Source organism: Nothobranchius furzeri, chromosome 7 (genome assembly GCF_043380555.1).
Source record: "Nothobranchius furzeri strain GRZ-AD chromosome 7, NfurGRZ-RIMD1, whole genome shotgun sequence".
In the NCBI taxonomy this organism is placed as follows: Eukaryota; Metazoa; Chordata; class Actinopteri; order Cyprinodontiformes; family Nothobranchiidae; genus Nothobranchius; species Nothobranchius furzeri.
Genome location: NC_091747.1, coordinates 42,929,333 through 42,946,601, shown reverse-complemented (window position 1 = coordinate 42,946,601; position 17,269 = coordinate 42,929,333). Strand labels below are relative to the sequence as shown.

General features: G+C 43.0%; 9 non-coding genes across 9 annotated transcripts; 1 reads left to right on the top strand and 8 right to left on the bottom strand.

Moving 5' to 3' along the window:
* Positions 1 to 1,025: 1,025 nt before the first annotated feature.
* Positions 1,026 to 1,098, bottom strand: trnak-uuu (transfer RNA lysine (anticodon UUU)). Its single transcript has one exon. It is a non-coding gene; the product is annotated as a tRNA-Lys (tRNA).
* A 387-nt stretch (positions 1,099 to 1,485) lies between these two features.
* trnal-caa (transfer RNA leucine (anticodon CAA)) lies at positions 1,486 to 1,594 on the bottom strand. The gene is made up of 2 exons: positions 1,557 to 1,594; positions 1,486 to 1,531 (listed from the first exon to the last, which is right to left on the bottom strand). It is a non-coding gene; the product is annotated as a tRNA-Leu (tRNA).
* Positions 1,595 to 4,108: 2,514 nt separating this feature from the next.
* On the bottom strand, positions 4,109 to 4,217 carry trnal-caa (transfer RNA leucine (anticodon CAA)). The gene is made up of 2 exons: positions 4,180 to 4,217; positions 4,109 to 4,154 (listed from the first exon to the last, which is right to left on the bottom strand). It is a non-coding gene; the product is annotated as a tRNA-Leu (tRNA).
* Positions 4,218 to 5,464: 1,247 nt separating this feature from the next.
* On the bottom strand, positions 5,465 to 5,573 carry trnal-caa (transfer RNA leucine (anticodon CAA)). Its single transcript has 2 exons — positions 5,536 to 5,573; positions 5,465 to 5,510 (listed from the first exon to the last, which is right to left on the bottom strand). It is a non-coding gene; the product is annotated as a tRNA-Leu (tRNA).
* Positions 5,574 to 5,954: 381 nt separating this feature from the next.
* trnak-cuu (transfer RNA lysine (anticodon CUU)) lies at positions 5,955 to 6,027 on the top strand. Its single transcript has one exon. It is a non-coding gene; the product is annotated as a tRNA-Lys (tRNA).
* A 238-nt stretch (positions 6,028 to 6,265) lies between these two features.
* Positions 6,266 to 6,338, bottom strand: trnak-uuu (transfer RNA lysine (anticodon UUU)). The gene has a single exon. It is a non-coding gene; the product is annotated as a tRNA-Lys (tRNA).
* Positions 6,339 to 6,807: 469 nt separating this feature from the next.
* Positions 6,808 to 6,916, bottom strand: trnal-caa (transfer RNA leucine (anticodon CAA)). The gene is made up of 2 exons: positions 6,879 to 6,916; positions 6,808 to 6,853 (listed from the first exon to the last, which is right to left on the bottom strand). It is a non-coding gene; the product is annotated as a tRNA-Leu (tRNA).
* Positions 6,917 to 7,608: 692 nt separating this feature from the next.
* On the bottom strand, positions 7,609 to 7,681 carry trnak-uuu (transfer RNA lysine (anticodon UUU)). The gene has a single exon. It is a non-coding gene; the product is annotated as a tRNA-Lys (tRNA).
* Positions 7,682 to 8,139: 458 nt separating this feature from the next.
* Positions 8,140 to 8,248, bottom strand: trnal-caa (transfer RNA leucine (anticodon CAA)). The gene is made up of 2 exons: positions 8,211 to 8,248; positions 8,140 to 8,185 (listed from the first exon to the last, which is right to left on the bottom strand). It is a non-coding gene; the product is annotated as a tRNA-Leu (tRNA).
* Between the last annotated feature and the right edge of the window lie 9,021 nt (positions 8,249 to 17,269).

Below are 17,269 nucleotides of genomic sequence, written 5' to 3'. Positions count from 1 at the left end.
GGCACAGTAGTTATTTTTAAGTTTTTTTATTTTAGATAACAACATTGTTAACAGAAAAGCACTTTTCTAAAAAATTTAGAAAAAGACCAACATATGTCTTTCTGCAGATCTGTACACCAAAGATACACCCACCCATCTTTGAATAAATTGCTCTTGATAGCGTCCAGAGATCTTTATTCTTGAGATAAAATTAATCGTAAACCTTTGTTTCTAGTTAATGAATGTGTCAAGAGTGGTTTTTGAACCCACGCCTCCTACTGGAGACCAGAATCCCCATATTGGAATGGAAGCAATGCTTGAGTCTGGCGCCTTTGACCGCTCGGCCATCTTGACTGAAGATTGGAGTGGTATAATCAAGTTGCAGAGGTTGAATTGTGTCCTACCCTCTGAAGTTGTCCGTTGCTATTTCATTGACCTTGTAGAACCACTTATCCCAAGTCAGACTTCTGGCTGTCATAATGAATACAATCGATAAGTTGTAAGTTTGGTCAAATGTCTGAAATGAAGTTGCCCAATCAAGAGCAATTGTTTTCATTCAAGTTCTACCCATTCCCAAAACACTTTGGATCTGTAGAAGATTTGTGTTCAACTTCAAAAGCTCTTTATTGTTACTGAGTTACAGTAATTTGTTGTATCTGAAGGACCAGGGCAACAAACCCTGCGTGGTAAAACAGTGTCACCTCACGTTGTCAAACTTGTCAAGATCATCAAATGCCCGACTAGCTCAGTCGGTAGAGCATGAGACACTTAATCTCAAGGTCGTGGGTTCGAGCCCCACGTTGGGTGCTTAGGCCTTTAACAGAGTATGTTTTCATGCAGTGTCACCAGTTTACCCTGAATCAAAATGCGTTTGCTTGAAAAACAGAAATTGTTGCCATAGATTGGGGGAAGTTTTAAGCTCAGACAACACTAAGAAAAAACTCAAATAAAGTCCCAAATTCTTATGCCAGCACCTGCAATTCTTCTCACAAAAGAACTAGTAGAAAGATTACACATGAATGGACAGATGTTGCCTTTAGTATCTATGCCTAACATGGGACTTGAACCCATGACCCTGAGATTAAAAGTCTCATGCTCTACCGGCTGAGCTAATCAGGCAACAAAAGCATTGCAGACAGACACAGAGTAAAATCGTCAGATAGATAGATAGATAGATAGATAGATAGATAGATAGATAGATAGATTCTTTCATTCATTAATTCATTGGTTGATGACACTGTAAAAAAGTTTGTCACATAAGCGCACAAATCTTCAAATGAGTGGCACATTAGTTATTTTTAAGTTTTTTTATGTTAGATGACAACATTGTTAACAGAAAAGCACTTTTCTAAAAAATTTAGAAAAAGACCAACATATGTCTTTCTGCAGATCTGTACACCAAAGATTCACCCACCCATCTTTGAATAAATTGCTCTTGATACCATCCAGAGATCTTTATTCTTGAGATAAAATTAATCATAAACCTTTGTTACTAGTTAATGAATGTGTCAAGAGTGGGATTTGAACCCACGCCTCCTACTGGAGACCAGAATCCCCATATTGGAATGGAAGCAATGCTTGAGTCTGGCGCCTTTGACCGCTCGGGCATCTTGACTGAAGATTGGAGTGGTATAATCAAGTTACAGAGGTTGAATTGTGTCCTACCCTCTGAAGTTGTCCGATGCTATTTCATTGACCTTGTAGAACCACTTATCCCAAGTAAGACTTTTGGCTGTCATAATGAATACAATCGATAAGTTGTAAGTTTGGTCAAATGTCTGAAATGAAGTTGCCCAATCAAGAGCAATTGTTTTCATTCAAGTTCTACCCATTCCCAAAACACTTTGGATCTGTAGAAGATTTGTGTTCAACTTCAAATGCTCTTTTATTGTTACTGAGTTACAGTGATTTGTTGTATCTGAAGGACCAGGGCAACAAACCCTGTATGGTAAAACAGTGTCACCTCACGTCAAACTTGTCAAGATTGTCAAATGCCCGACTAGCTCAGTCGGTAGAGCATGATACTCTTAATCTCAGGGTCATGGGTTCGAGCCCCTCGATGGGCGCTAAGTCCTTTGACAGAGTATGTTTTCATGCAGTGTCACCAGTTTACCCTGAATCAAAATGCATTTGCTTGAAAAACAGAAATTGTTGCCATAGATGGGTGAAGTTTTAAACTCAGACAACACTAAGAAAAAACTCAAATAAAGTCCCAAATTCTTATGCCTGCACCTGCAATTCTTCTCACAAAAGAACTAGTAGAAAGATTACACATGAATAGACAGATGTTGCCTTTAGAATCTATGCCTATCATGGGACTTGAACCCATGACCCTGAGATTAAAAGTCTCATGCTCTACCGGCTGAGCTAGTCAGGCTACAAAATCATTGCAGACAGACACAGAGTAAAATAGTCAGATAGATAGATAGATAGATAGATAGATAGATAGATAGATAGATAGATAGATAGATAGATGATAGATAGATAGATAGATAGATAGATAGATAGATAGATAGATAGATAGATAGATAGATAGATAGATAGATTCTTTCTTTCATTCATTAATTCATTGGTTGATGACACTGTAAAAAAGTTTGTCACATAAGCGCACAAATCTTCAAATGAGTGGCACATTAGTTATTTTTAAGTTTTTTTATGTTAGATGACAACATTGTTAACAGAAAAGCACTTTTCTAAAAAATTTAGAAAAAGACCAACATATGTCTTTCTGCAGATCTGTACACCAAAGATACACCCACCCATCTTTGAATAAATTGCTCTTGATAGCGTCCAGAGATCTTTATTCTTGAGATAAAATTAATCGTAAACCTTTGTTTCTAGTTAATGAATGTGTCAAGAGTGGTTTTTGAACCCACGCCTCCTACTGGAGACCAGAATCCCCATATTGGAATGGAAGCAATGCTTGAGTCTGGCGCCTTTGACCGCTCGGCCATCTTGACTGAAGATTGGAGTGGTATAATCAAGTTGCAGAGGTTGAATTGTGTCCTACCCTCTGAAGTTGTCCGTTGCTATTTCATTGACCTTGTAGAACCACTTATCCCAAGTCAGACTTCTGGCTGTCATAATGAATACAATCGATAAGTTGTAAGTTTGGTCAAATGTCTGAAATGAAGTTGCCCAATCAAGAGCAATTGTTTTCATTCAAGTTCTACCCATTCCCAAAACACTTTGGATCTGTAGAAGATTTGTGTTCAACTTCAAAAGCTCTTTTATTGTTACTGAGTTACAGTAATTTGTTGTATCTGAAGGACCAGGGCAACAAACCCTGTGTGGTAAAACAGTGTCACCTCACGTTGTCAAACTTGTCAAGATCATCAAATGCCCGACTAGCTCAGTCGGTAGAGCATGAGACACTTAATCTCAAGGTCGTGGGTTCGAGCCCCACGTTGGGTGCTTAGGCCTTTAACAGAGTATGTTTTCATGCAGTGTCACCAGTTTACCCTGAATCAAAATGCGTTTGCTTGAAAAACAGAAATTGTTGCCATAGATTGGGGGAAGTTTTAAGCTCAGACAACACTAAGAAAAAACTCAAATAAAGTCCCAAATTCTTATGCCAGTACCTGCAATTCTTCTCACAAAAGAACTAGTAGAAAGATTACACATGAATGGACAGATGTTGCCTTTAGTATCTATGCCTAACATGGGACTTGAACCCATGAACCTGAGATTAAAAGTCTCATGCTCTACCGGCTGAGCTAATCAGGCTACAAAAGCATTGCAGACAGACACAGAGTAAAATCGTCAGATAGATAGATAGATAGATAGATAGATAGATAGATAGATAGATAGATAGATAGATAGATAGATTCTTTCATTCATTAATTCATTGGTTGATGACACTGTAAAAAATTTTGTCACATAAGCGCACAAATCTTCAAATGAGTGGCACATTAGTTATTTTTAAGTTTTTTTATGTTAGATGACAACATTGTTAACAGAAAAGCACTTTTCTAAAAAATTTAGAAAAAGACCAACATATGTCTTTCTGCAGATCTGTACACCAAAGATTCACCCACCCATCTTTGAATAAATTGCTCTTGATACCATCCAGAGATCTTTATTCTTGAGATAAAATTAATCATAAACCTTTGTTACTAGTTAATGAATGTGTCAAGAGTGGGATTTGAACCCACGCCTCCTACTGGAGACCAGAATCCCCATATTGGAATGGAAGCAATGCTTGAGTCTGGCGCCTTTGACCGCTCGGGCATCTTGACTGAAGATTGGAGTGGTATAATCAAGTTACAGAGGTTGAATTGTGTCCTACCCTCTGAAGTTGTCCGATGCTATTTCATTGACCTTGTAGAACCACTTATCCCAAGTAAGACTTTTGGCTGTCATAATGAATACAATCGATAAGTTGTAAGTTTGGTCAAATGTCTGAAATGAAGTTGCCCAATCAAGAGCAATTGTTTTCATTCAAGTTCTACCCATTCCCAAAACACTTTGGATCTGTAGAAGATTTGTGTTCAACTTCAAATGCTCTTTTATTGTTACTGAGTTACAGTGATTTGTTGTATCTGAAGGACCAGGGCAACAAACCCTGTATGGTAAAACAGTGTCACCTCACGTCAAACTTGTCAAGATTGTCAAATGCCCGACTAGCTCAGTCGGTAGAGCATGATACTCTTAATCTCAGGGTCATGGGTTCGAGCCCCTCGATGGGCGCTAAGTCCTTTGACAGAGTATGTTTTCATGCAGTGTCACCAGTTTACCCTGAATCAAAATGCATTTGCTTGAAAAACAGAAATTGTTGCCATAGATGGGTGAAGTTTTAAACTCAGACAACACTAAGAAAAAACTCAAATAAAGTCCCAAATTCTTATGCCTGCACCTGCAATTCTTCTCACAAAAGAACTAGTAGAAAGATTACACATGAATAGACAGATGTTGCCTTTAGAATCTATGCCTATCATGGGACTTGAACCCATGACCCTGAGATTAAAAGTCTCATGCTCTACCGGCTGAGCTAGTCAGGCTACAAAATCATTGCAGACAGACACAGAGTAAAATAGTCAGATAGATAGATAGATTGATAGATAGATAGATAGATAGATAGATAGATGATAGATAGATAGATAGATAGATAGATAGATAGATAGATAGATAGATAGATAGATAGATAGATGATAGATAGATAGATAGATAGATAGATAGATAGATTCTTTCATTCATTAATTCATTGGTTGATGACACTGTAAAAAAGTTTGTCACATAAGCGCACAAATCTTCAAATGAGTGGCACATTAGTTATTTTTAAGTTTTTTTATGTTAGATGACAACATTGTTAACAGAAAAGCACTTTTCTAAAAAATTTAGAAAAAGACCAACATATGTCTTTCTGCAGATCTGTACACCAAAGATTCACCCACCCATCTTTGAATAAATTGCTCTTGATACCATCCAGAGATCTTTATTCTTGAGATAAAATTAATCATAAACCTTTGTTACTAGTTAATGAATGTGTCAAGAGTGGGATTTGAACCCACGCCTCCTATTGGAGACCAGAATCCCCATATTGGAATGGAAGCAATGCTTGAGTCTGGCGCCTTTGACCGCTCGGCCATCTTGACTGAAGATTGGAGTGGTATAATAAAGTTGCAGAGGTTGAATTGTGTCCTACCCTCTGAAGTTGTCCGTTGCTATTTCATTGACCTTGTAGAACCACTTATCCCAAGTAAGACTTCTGGCTGTCATAATGAATACAATCGATAAGTTGTAAGTTTGGTCAAATGTCTGAAATGAAGTTGCCCAATCAAAAGCAATTGTTTTCATTCAAGTTCTACCCATTCCCAAAACACTTTGGATCTTTGGAAGATTGGTGTTCAACTTCAAAAGCTCTTTTATTGTTACTGAGTTACAGTATTTTGTTGTATCTGAAGGACCAGGGCAACAAACCCTGTATGGCAAAACAGTGTCACCTCATGTTGTCAAACTTGTCAAGATCATCAAATGCCCGACTAGCTCAGTTGGTAGAGCATGAGACTCTTAATCTCATGGTCGTGGGTTCGAGCCCCACGTTGGGTGCTTAGGCCTTTGACAGAGTATGTTTTCATGCAGTGTCACCAGTTTACCCTGAATCAAAATGCGTTTGCTTGAAAAACAGAAATTGTTGCCATAGATTGGGGGAAGTTTTAAGCTCAGACAACACTAAGAAAAAACTCAAATAACATCCCAAATTCTTATGCCAGCAGCTGCAATTCTTCTCACAAAAAACTAGTAGAAAGATTACACATGAATAGACAGATGTTGCCTTTAGAATCTATGCCTGACATGGGACTTGAACCCATGACCCTGAGATTAAAAGTTTCATGCTCTACCGGCTGAGCTAGTCAGGCTACAAAATGTTTACAGACAGAAACAGAGTAAAATAGTCAAATAGAAAGATAGATAGATAGATAGATAGATAGATAGATAGATAGATAGATAGATAGATAGATAGATAGATAGATAGATAGATAGATAGATAGATAGATAGATAGATAGAGAGATAGATAGATAGATTCTTTCTTTCATTCATTCATTGGTTGATGACACTGTAAAAAAGTTTGTCACATAAGCGCACAAATCTTCAAATGAGTGGCACAGTAGTTATTTTTAAGTTTTTTTTTATTTTAGATAACAACATTGTTAACAGAAAAGCACTTTTCTAAAAAATTTAGAAAAAGACCAACATATGTCTTTCTGCAGATCTGTACACCAAAGATACACCCACCCATCTTTGAATAAATTGCTCTTGATAGCGTCCAGAGATCTTTATTCTTGAGATAAAATTAATCATAAACCTTTGTTTCTAGTTAATGCATGTGTCAAGAGTGGGATTTGAACCCACGCCTCCTACTGGAGACCAGAATCCCCATATTGGAATGGAAGCAATGCTTGAGTCTGGCGCCTTTGACCGCTCGGCCATCTTGACTGAAGATTGGAGTGGTATAATCAAGTTACAGAGGTTGAATTGTGTCCTACCCTCTGAAGTTGTCCGTTGCTATTTCATTGACCTTGTAGAACCACTTATCCCAAGTAAGACTTTTGGCTGTCATAATGAATACAATCGATAAGTTGTAAGTTTGGTCAAATGTCTGAAATGAAGTTGCCCAATCAAAAGCAATTGTTTTCATTCAAGTTCTACCCATTCCCAAAACACTTTGGATCTGTAGAAGATTTGTGTTCAACTTCAAAAGCTCTTTTATTGTTACTGAGTTACAGTAATTTGTTGTATCTGAAGGACCAGGGCAACAAACCCTGTATGGTAAAACAGTGTCACCTCACGTTGTCAAACTTGTCAAGATTGTCAAATGCCCGACTAGCTCAGTCGGTAGAGCATGATACTCTTAATCTCAGGGTCATGGGTTCGAGCCCCACGATGGGCGCTTAGTCCTTTGACAGAGTATGTTTTCATGCAGTGTCTCCAGTTTACCCTGAATCAAAATGCGTTTGCTTGAAAAACAGAAATTGTTGCCATAGATGGGTGAAGTATTAAACTCAGACAACACTAAGAAAAAACTCAAATAAAGTCCCAAATTCTTATGCCTGCACCTGCAATTCTTCTCACAAAAGAACTAGTAGAAAGATTACACATGAATAGACAGATGTTGCCTTTAGAATCTATGCCTAACATGGGACTTGAACCCATGACCCTGAGATTAAAAGTCTCATGCTCTACCGGCTGAGCTAGTCAGGCTACAAAATCATTGCAGACAGACACAGAGTAAAATAGTCAGATAGATAGATAGATAGATAGATAGATAGATAGATAGATGATAGATAGATAGATAGATAGATAGATAGATAGATAGATAGATAGATAGATAGATAGATAGATAGATAGATAGATAGATTCTTTCATTCATTAATTCATTGGTTGATGACACTGTAAAAAAGTTTGTCACATAAGCGCACAAATCTTCAAATGAGTGGCACATTAGTTATTTTTAAGTTTTTTTATGTTAGATGACAACATTGTTAACAGAAAAGCACTTTTCTAAAAAATTTAGAAAAAGACCAACATATGTCTTTCTGCAGATCTGTACACCAAAGATTCACCAACCCATCTTTGAATAAATTGCTCTTGATACCATCCAGAGATCTTTATTCTTGAGATAAAATTGATCATAAACCTTTGTTACTAGTTAATGAATGTGTCAAGAGTGGGATTTGAACCCACGCCTCCTATTGGAGACCAGAATCCCCATATTGGAATGGAAGCAATGCTTGAGTCTGGCCCCTTTGACCGCTCGGCCATCTTGACTGACGATTGGAGTTGTATAATAAAGTTGCAGAGGTTGAATTGTGTCCTACCCTCTGAAGTTGTCCTTTGCTATTTCATTGACCTTGTAGAACCACTTATCCCAAGTAAGACTTCTGGCTGTCATAATGAATACAATCGATAAGTTGTAAGTTTGGTCAAATGTCTGAAATGAAGTTGCCCAATCAAAAGCAATTATTTTCATTCAAGTTCTACCCATTCCCAAAACACTTTGGATCTTTGGAAGATTGGTGTTCAACTTCAAAAGCTCTTTTATTGTTACTGAGTTACAGTAATTTGTTGTATCTGAAGGACCAGGGCAACAAACCCTGTATGGCAAAACAGTGTCACCTCACGTTGTCAAACTTGTCAAGATTGTCAAATGCCCGACTAGCTCAGTCGGTAGAGCATAATACTCTTAATCTCAGGGTCATGGGTTCGAGCCCCACGATGGGTGCTTAGTCCTTTGACAGAGTATGTTTTCATGCAGTGTCACCAGTTTACCCTGAATCAAAATGCGTTTGCTTGAAAAACAGAAATTGTTGCTATAGATGGGGGAAGTTTTAAACTCAGACAACACTAAGAAAAAACTCAAATAAAGTCCCAAATTCTTATGCCTGCACTTGCAATTCTTCTCACAAAAGAACTAGTAGAAAGATTACACATGAATAGACAGATGTTGCCTTTAGAATCTATGTCTAACATGGGACTTGAACCCATGACCCTGAGATTAAAAGTCTCATGCTCTACCGGCAGAGCTAGTCAGGCTACAAAATTATCACAGACAGAAACAGAGTAAAATAGTCAGATAGATAGATAGATAGATAGATAGATAGATAGATAGATAGATAGATAGATAGATAGATAGATAGATAGATAGATAGATAGATTCTTTCATTCATTCATTCATTGGTTGATGACACTGTAAAAAAGTTTGTCACATAAGCGCACAAATCTTCAAATGAGTAGCACAGTAGTTATTTTTGAAGTTTTTTTTATTTTAGATAACAACATCGTTAACAGAAAAGCACTTTTCTAAAAAATTTAGATAAAGACCAACATATGTCTTTCTGCAGATCTGTACACCAAAGTTACACCCACCCATCTTTGAATAAATTGCTCTTGATAGCATCCAGAGATCTTTATTCTTGAGATAAAATTAATCATAAACCTTTGTTACTAGTTAATGAATGTGTCAAGAGTGGGATTTGAACCCACGCCTCCTTCTGGAGACCATAATCCCCATATTAGAATGGAAGCAATGCTTGAGTCTGGCGCCTTTGACCGCTCGGCTGTTGAGGGTCTGACCTCATGAGGAAATTACTATGCAGTGATTTTCTCCAAAATGACTGTGCTTAAATTGCTCTGGAAAGCAAATAATCACATCAGCGCCAAGAAACTTCATTTCCCATGATGCTTTGCACACGGAAGCATTGGGTGATGTTACCGCCTAGTACCAGAAACACGTTCTGCGCATGTGCGGGAAGCCGTGGAGCTTTTCCCGCGAACTAAGACCATAAATCTTCAGCAGAGACAAAGAAACCTCGTTCTTTTGCCCAGGATACCTGGCGGTAAGGACACGCTTGTCGAACGCTCCGACAACTTGAGCACGCGGAAGCTCTAAGTGCCAAGTGGAGCCCACGCAACCGCTGGAAAATACACTCAACTCCATCGGGACCTGACTGGGAACGAGCGGAGCTCCATTCAGCTCTAAGAGACGCTGTAAGTTGTCAAACTAAGCACAAAAGAAACTTCGTCCTCTTTGTGTCCAGCCCGTGGAGAAACACTCGTGGAGCCAAACAACGGAGAAAGCATTAAACCGACGGATGACGCTGAAAACTGCGGAGAAAACGGAGAACCGTCAAATCAAACAGCTGGGACGCCTTGCTGCTCATCTGGTGATCAGAAAACTCATTTTTTTTCTCTCCTTTTCTTCTCCCGTTTCCTCTATAGTCCAGAATAAGCAATAAAACCGCGCTATTGCTTAAAAAGTAGCTTCGTGTTTTCCTCTTTCGCTCCCAATTCGTCCTTCGGGTCATTTTGAAAGAATAAACTGCTTATTGATCATCGCTAATATCTTTAGTCGTCAGCTCTGGCCAGGCTGCCGACTCCTTTTAGATTAAATAATTTACAAGTGACCTTTTGTTGTTTGTTAACTTTTGAAGTGTTTGAGTTAAGTTTTACTGTGATTCTAAGCCACTAAGTGTTCGGGAAAGTAGAAAACTTTACACATCCAGGTCTCCTGTTGAATGCGAGGGGAGGGGAAGAGCCCCACACACACTCACAGCTCACTTCCCCCACCTACTCTGGGGAAACAAAGACCCATTCATCTCTCACACACACACACACACTCACTCACACACACCACACAAACACCTTGAACATTATTTTGAATATACATCCTTTTAGTATATCACATGGTTATTATTCATTTATGCCACTGTTTATTCATTTGACAAATTGTTTATTAAACGTTTTACAATTCAGATTTTCGTCTCCAGTAGCTTTGTTGTGTCGAAGAGAAGTCTCTGCTCCAAGGATTCTACGAACTTCAAGAAAGACTGATAAGAGTTTTGGATTCAATTTTTCCCCGGTTAAAGGGGAATGGTGCCCCGTATATCTAAGAATATCTTAATTAATTAATAAATCAGTAAATATTTACATATTTACAGAATTTATTGAAGAATCCAAAAGTAAGTTGAAGCTTACTAATTGTTCGCTCCTAATAACCCCAACATTAATTGGTGCGGCCGTGTGAGGCTTGGATACACAGAGATTTCTATCCGGCACAAACAAACAAATAAATCCAAAGAGCTTGAATTAAAAATAATCCGTTGTTCAGCCTTGAACCAGCAACAGAGTGGTGCTGATTTCGCTGAGCAGGAAGCTGCATCGAACTCTCACCAGTAACTCAGTGCTTCTTTAAAGGTGCAACGTGTAAATTAATTCTGGTTGAACTTTTAGGTTAAAAATTCAGTTTTTCCTTAAAGGTGCAACGTGTAATTAATTCTGGCTAACCTTTTAGGTTAAAATTCAGCTTTTCCTTAAAGGTGCAACGTGTAATTAATTCTGGCTAACCTTTTAGGTTAAAATTCGGTTTTTCCTTAAAGGTGCAACGTGTAATTAATTCTGGCTAACCTTTTAGGTTAAAATTCAGTTCATCATTAAAGGTGCAGCGTGTAAGTAATTCTGACTAACCCTTTTAGGCTAAAATTAACTGCTAATTTAGCGACTTTAACTCACAGTGGCTATTATAACTAACTGAAACCTTCACTCAAAGACTGATAACACCCTGTTTGCTAATATTCTGAAGGAATAACTAGCATATTTAACACTGCAAGTGTTGTAAGACGTTGCTACGGCAACGCACCAGCTTTTGCTAAAATACTGAAAGGAATAGTAATTTAAGCGTCAGTCACGGCATTCCGTGCAATCTTAAAACGCTAAAACCTGTGCGCACAAAGGTTAATTTAGTGTTTTTCTGCTACAAAGCTAGCAGTTGCTGCCCAAAAGGTGCAGCTTGAGCTATCTGCAGAAGCTCTACTAGGCTATTTTTGGTTCGGTTGTTAAATGGAGGGACAGAGTAGTGAACTGACCAACTCCCAGCAACCAGGTGGCGCTGCGGCCCACGACTATGAACCTGGCCTACTTTCTGGACAAATATTGTCCAAACTGGTCGCGGTTGCTCGAGAACCCGACTACCCTTCTAGGGATTTCACTGAAGAACAGCGTAGCGTCGAGCTAGAAGCTGTAATTGATCAAATAGAAAACCCGGATGGTACAAAACCAATCCAGGTTCACTTAGCTAAGTTAGCCTTGATCCTCTATCAGAGAGGACTCCAACATGATCGAGAGATCATGAACCTCCAGAGTATGCTAGCTGAAAAACAGCAAAATGGAAGGCAGAAGGTTGATGAGGAGGAAGACAGCACCGATTCTGGGGAAGATGGGGAGGAGACCCCGTCCCCCTCTGCTGATGACAACAGACAGTGGGAAGGGGGGAAACACCAGGACTCTCTGGACGGACGCACGCCGCAGGGGAGAGATGAAGCTCATCTGTCCCAACCTTCGGCCCCGTTCCCTACACACACTATAGGGCATTCAGGACCATCTAGGGGCCGAGGGCAGTTCGCCCTCGAACCCCAGGTTGGACCACCACCCTCATCTTCACGGCCTTCTCAATTAGTGAGAAGCCGACCAGCCGAGCGGCACCTCTATTTAGACTGCTCCCCCAGTCCACGAAGGGTGCAAGGTGCCGATTGGGGTTATGCACCCCAAGCTGCACCTCAACCATCCACCCATCCTAGCTACTCCGGTATTCGGCATGCCGGTAACCAGCTGCATGACCAAGCATCATATGCCAGTCTGTACCCGGACAGAGCGTATTACGCAGAAGCCCCAATTGAAAGATGCAGGCTGCACTTCGCAGACGTGCCCCGGGAGGAGGACCTCCCAAGACACCCACGTGACGTGCCAGCAGCCCGCCACAGCATGCCGAACCCCGATTTGGGCCCCAGGAGTCAACATTGGGAGCCCAGAGCACACCAGCGATATCCAGCGCCCTCTGAGACAGACCGTGGGTCAGAGTCAGAGGATGACGCGCCGTACCGTGAGTCAGGGCTCCGTGTACGTCAAATTGAATCGCTAGCTAAAGATATAGAACGCTTTGATCCTAACACCAATGAATCCAATGTCGACGATTATCTCAGGGAGATAGAACGTTGTCTGCTTGATATTCCAGCACCCTCTTCAAGGGAAAAGCTCAAGCTAATTTGGAAAACCACATCTAGAACGGTGCACGGTTTCATGGAAACTCTACCACCTGACATTCGAGATCGGTACTCTTCGCTCTGCCGAGCGTTGAGAGATGAATACGCCACGTATGCAGACTCTGCGTCTGCTACAATGGGGGCCTTCTCCATCAAACACGGGACGAACGAACCCCCCAGAGAGTATTATCGCCGACTCAAAAGTGCTTATTTCCAAGGTCGAAACGGCCCTGGGCTCGAGGAAGACCCTGCCTTCAGATCCCTGTTCATTCACAACCTGCACGAGTGTGTTCGCTCCGAAGTCTCAATGTATTGTCGGATGAAGAAACTGACAACTCAGGAGATTAGGAGATACGCTCAACAGGCTTGGGAAGCCGGCGGAAAGCCCCAAAAGCCTGACGCACATCACCGCGTCATGCACCTAACTCCCGACACCGAGCCGCGTTTGGAGCTTGAAGGCACAGAAGCTCCACCCACTAAGCCAAAATCTGCTAAACCTAGACCTGCTAAACCGCAAGAGCAGTCCCAATCTCCTCAACAGGGGAAGGGGGGTGCTGATTGGCCACCTAGGTCTGGACAATCAGACAGGAAGTGGCCCAACCAAAACCAACGGCAGGCAGGTTGGAACAGTGGAAGGTTTAAGGAGCGCCGCCAACAGGTAGGTCCCGAACGCGAGTCCGCAGGTGAGTACTTGACTAAAGCCGACGTCCAGGAGATGTTTCAGCAGTTTCTGGCTAAACAGAAGGAACAGCTGAGATCTGCAGAAGAGACCCCTGCACCAAAGTCTTCTTCTAAGAAGTTAGACCCAGAGCCAACGTCCGCATGACTAGGCGTGGCTCAACCCCCCAGCGTGGCCAGGACCTACCTGATCAGCTGGGGGAACACTACTGGTAGATCACAGGAGTCTCCTGAAATCTACCCCCCAGAGAAACCTGATACTAAATTTCTGAAGTTCCTTGGTGACTTAACAAACCTTGATCATGCTCGCCATTTGTACTGTAGCACCAACGTAGGTGGATGCATACAGGTTGATGCTCTGCTGGATACCGGCTCAGAAATCACCCTGATGTGCTCCACACTGTTCCATCGCTTGTCTGACACCATGCGGTCGCTCGGGAAACCAGTCCAGGTAGAACCCTGTGACCTGAAAATCACCAGCTACACCCAGACCCGGGAGTGTATCACTCACCGGGCGTGGCTGGACATCACCTTCCAAGACATGACTCTGGTTCACCCGTTTTATGTCTGCCAGCTAGACACTGAACCACTTCTCATTGGTCAGGACCTGCTTGAACGTCTAGCTCCCCTCATCGACTGCCAGAAGGGTCAACTGTGGGCCCAGGTGGACACACCTAAGCCCTGGAACCCGGATAGCAGCCGACCATCCTCCATTCTTGAAGTCAGCATAAGTGAGCCGCAAAACCCTTGTTCCAAGGTCATGCCCCTCCCTACGGCTCCCACAGACGATGACCGCCTGCAAAGGCATGAAACCGCTCCTGGAACTCCGTTCCGCACACATTCATCTTTTCTCTGCTCGCTGAAGAACGTCAGCCTGCAGCCATATGCACCACACATAGTTGGTGGTCTTACCATCAACTGCACCCACATCTCAGATGCTCGCCTTGCTCTTTGGTCAGAAAAGTCAGCCATCAGCCAGCAGACGTTTGAACACCTGCGTCAGAAGGACCCCCTTCTGGTCAGTGTGACACGTAGTCATCGGCTCTTGTCACCTACTTGGCCGCAGAGGCTCCTGAAAGCGCCAGAGGTCTGCTCCCTGACTATCCAGCTTGGAGCAAGACAGCTCACACATACTTTCAGCATCATACCACAGCTTGATCCACCTGCACTCATCGGAGCAGATCTGCTGGTTCGACTAGGTGCCCAGCTGGACACTTGCAATCAAGTCCTTTGGGCCCGGGCCACACCTTCCTCTGAGCCTCGCTCAGAAGGCCGTGAACACTTGCTGTCCGGACAGACCATTCCACAGGCCTGCCGTGCAGTGGTTGAGGCCAGCACGGTTCTGCCCCCACTGGTCAAAGGAGTGCCTGTTCGTCTGACTCTGATGAAGCATCAGAAGCTGCCAGGCACACAGGCCTTCTTCCAGCCATCACCACACTTCTTGGAGCTCAACTTAGCTGTCTGTGGCACGCCACTCTTGGAGCTGAACAATCGTTCTGCCTACTTGTTGGTCGAAAATCCGACCCGGAGTCCTATCCACCTGCCGGCAGGAAAGCCCTTGGGCATGCTGATAGATAGCTCATTCCATGACTTCGAACTTTCAGTCCCCGTGATCGGACAACTTCCGTTGTTCTTGAACGACAGACAGGTTGGTGTAGACACATTCAGTACTTTCCCCTCACAAATGATTACCATCAAGCGGCATGAAGCCCTTCCTGAGGAACCCATTTGCAGTGCAACCTTAGATACTGACAGCGGTCAGTATCTAACGGTTTTTGCAATAAATACTCAACCCTCTGAGTCACCGGTTGAAAGCCCGGAACACCAGAGACCCTCCTCCTCTGAACCTTATGACGGCTTCGAGGCCGAAGTCAGCCAGCAGCTTGACAAAGCGGATGCGCTGGAGTCAGAGGAGCAGAGAGCAGCGCTTAGAAGCCTGTTCTATGAGTTTCAGTCCATCTTATCCAGGGACTCCCTGGACTGTGGACTCACAAACCTGCACACGGTTCGCATTCCAACGAACCCGAATGCCCCTCCTACTTATGTACGTCAGTACAAGATTCCCCTCGCTGCTTATGAGTCGATCCAGGAGATCCTCGATCAGCTGAAGGAGAAAAACATCATCAGAGAGTGTAACTCCACTTACAACTCTCCCATCTGGCCGGTTCTGAAACCAACTGGGAAATGGCATCTCACCATAGACTATCGTGCACTGAACAAACAAGTACCTCTCTCCAGGTGGCCTATGATCCATTTAGATCAGGAGCTAGCCAGAGTCAGAGATGCTCGTTTCGTCTCTACGGTTGACGTAGCCAACGGCTTCTGGACCATGAAGGTTGAGCCGGCGAACCAGTATAAACTGGCTTTCTCCTTTGGAAATCGCCAATATACTTGGAACCGCTGCCCCTTTTGCTACTCTAACTCACCTGCAGAGTTCAACATCTTCCTCCACAAAGCCATGTCAGATGCTGCTTCTAGAGGGAACCTCATATATGTCGATGACATCTTGATGAGGAGTCGAACCTTCGAGGAGCACCTGGCCGAACTCCGTCACGTGCTGCAACAGCTCGCTGACGCTGGAGCTAAATTGGCGATTCTCAAGGGACAGTGGTGTCGAACCAAAGTGGAGTATGTTGGACTGCTGTTTGGCCCTAATGGAGTCGAGCCCCAAGCGGGACGCATTAGAGCCATTCAGGACATCAAAGCCCCAGCTAATCTGACTGAACTCAGGAGCTTCCTCGGAGTCTGCAACTACTCCAGGCAGTTCATTGAGGAGTACGCTGAAACAGTGAGGCCCCTCACTGAGCTGCTTCGGAACGACACACCTTTCGTGTGGGACAGACCCCAAGAACTCTCCTTCCAGTTCCTAAAACAGAAGTTGGCGTCCGCACCCTGTCTGGCTTACCCGGACAAGGATAAAGAGTTCTACATAGAGGCGACTTTCTTCCCTCACTGCCTGAGCGCTGCTTTGAGGCAGAAACACGATCAGGACATGAGAGTTGTGGCATACGCCAGCAAGCCTCTGAGCAAGGTGGAACTCCAGTTCTCAGACTGCGAGAGAGCTCTCCTCTCTACTGTCTGGGCCGTCGAACACTTTCGTAGTTACATCGGTGGACAGAAAGTGATCATTGAAACGTGTCATCAGCCCGTCACCTTCCTAAACAGCCAGTGTCTGCGCGAAGGAAGAGTGTCAAACAGCCGCATTGCGACGTGGATGATGGTGCTCCAAGGATACAACATTGAGGTCAAGTATGGTCAGAACACCAAGCTAGCGCTAGGACAAGGGCTAGCAGGCTGCCAGCACTGTGACTCTGACTCCGTCATGGGCCCCCTGGACACACCTGCCGCAGTCTACCCAACCGCATCCAATCATCGCTACTTTGATGAGAATGTTTTCCAAGGGCTTCCGAAAGTTTACACTGACGGATACGCCTACCTTCACGAAGGCCAGCTCCGTGCCGGGGTTGGAGTCGTTTGGGTGGACTGTGACACCAAGCAACCAAATCACTACCGGTTGGGCCAAAAGTCTAGTCAGTACGCCGAAATTGCTGCAGTGTTGATAACCCTCCAGCAGGCG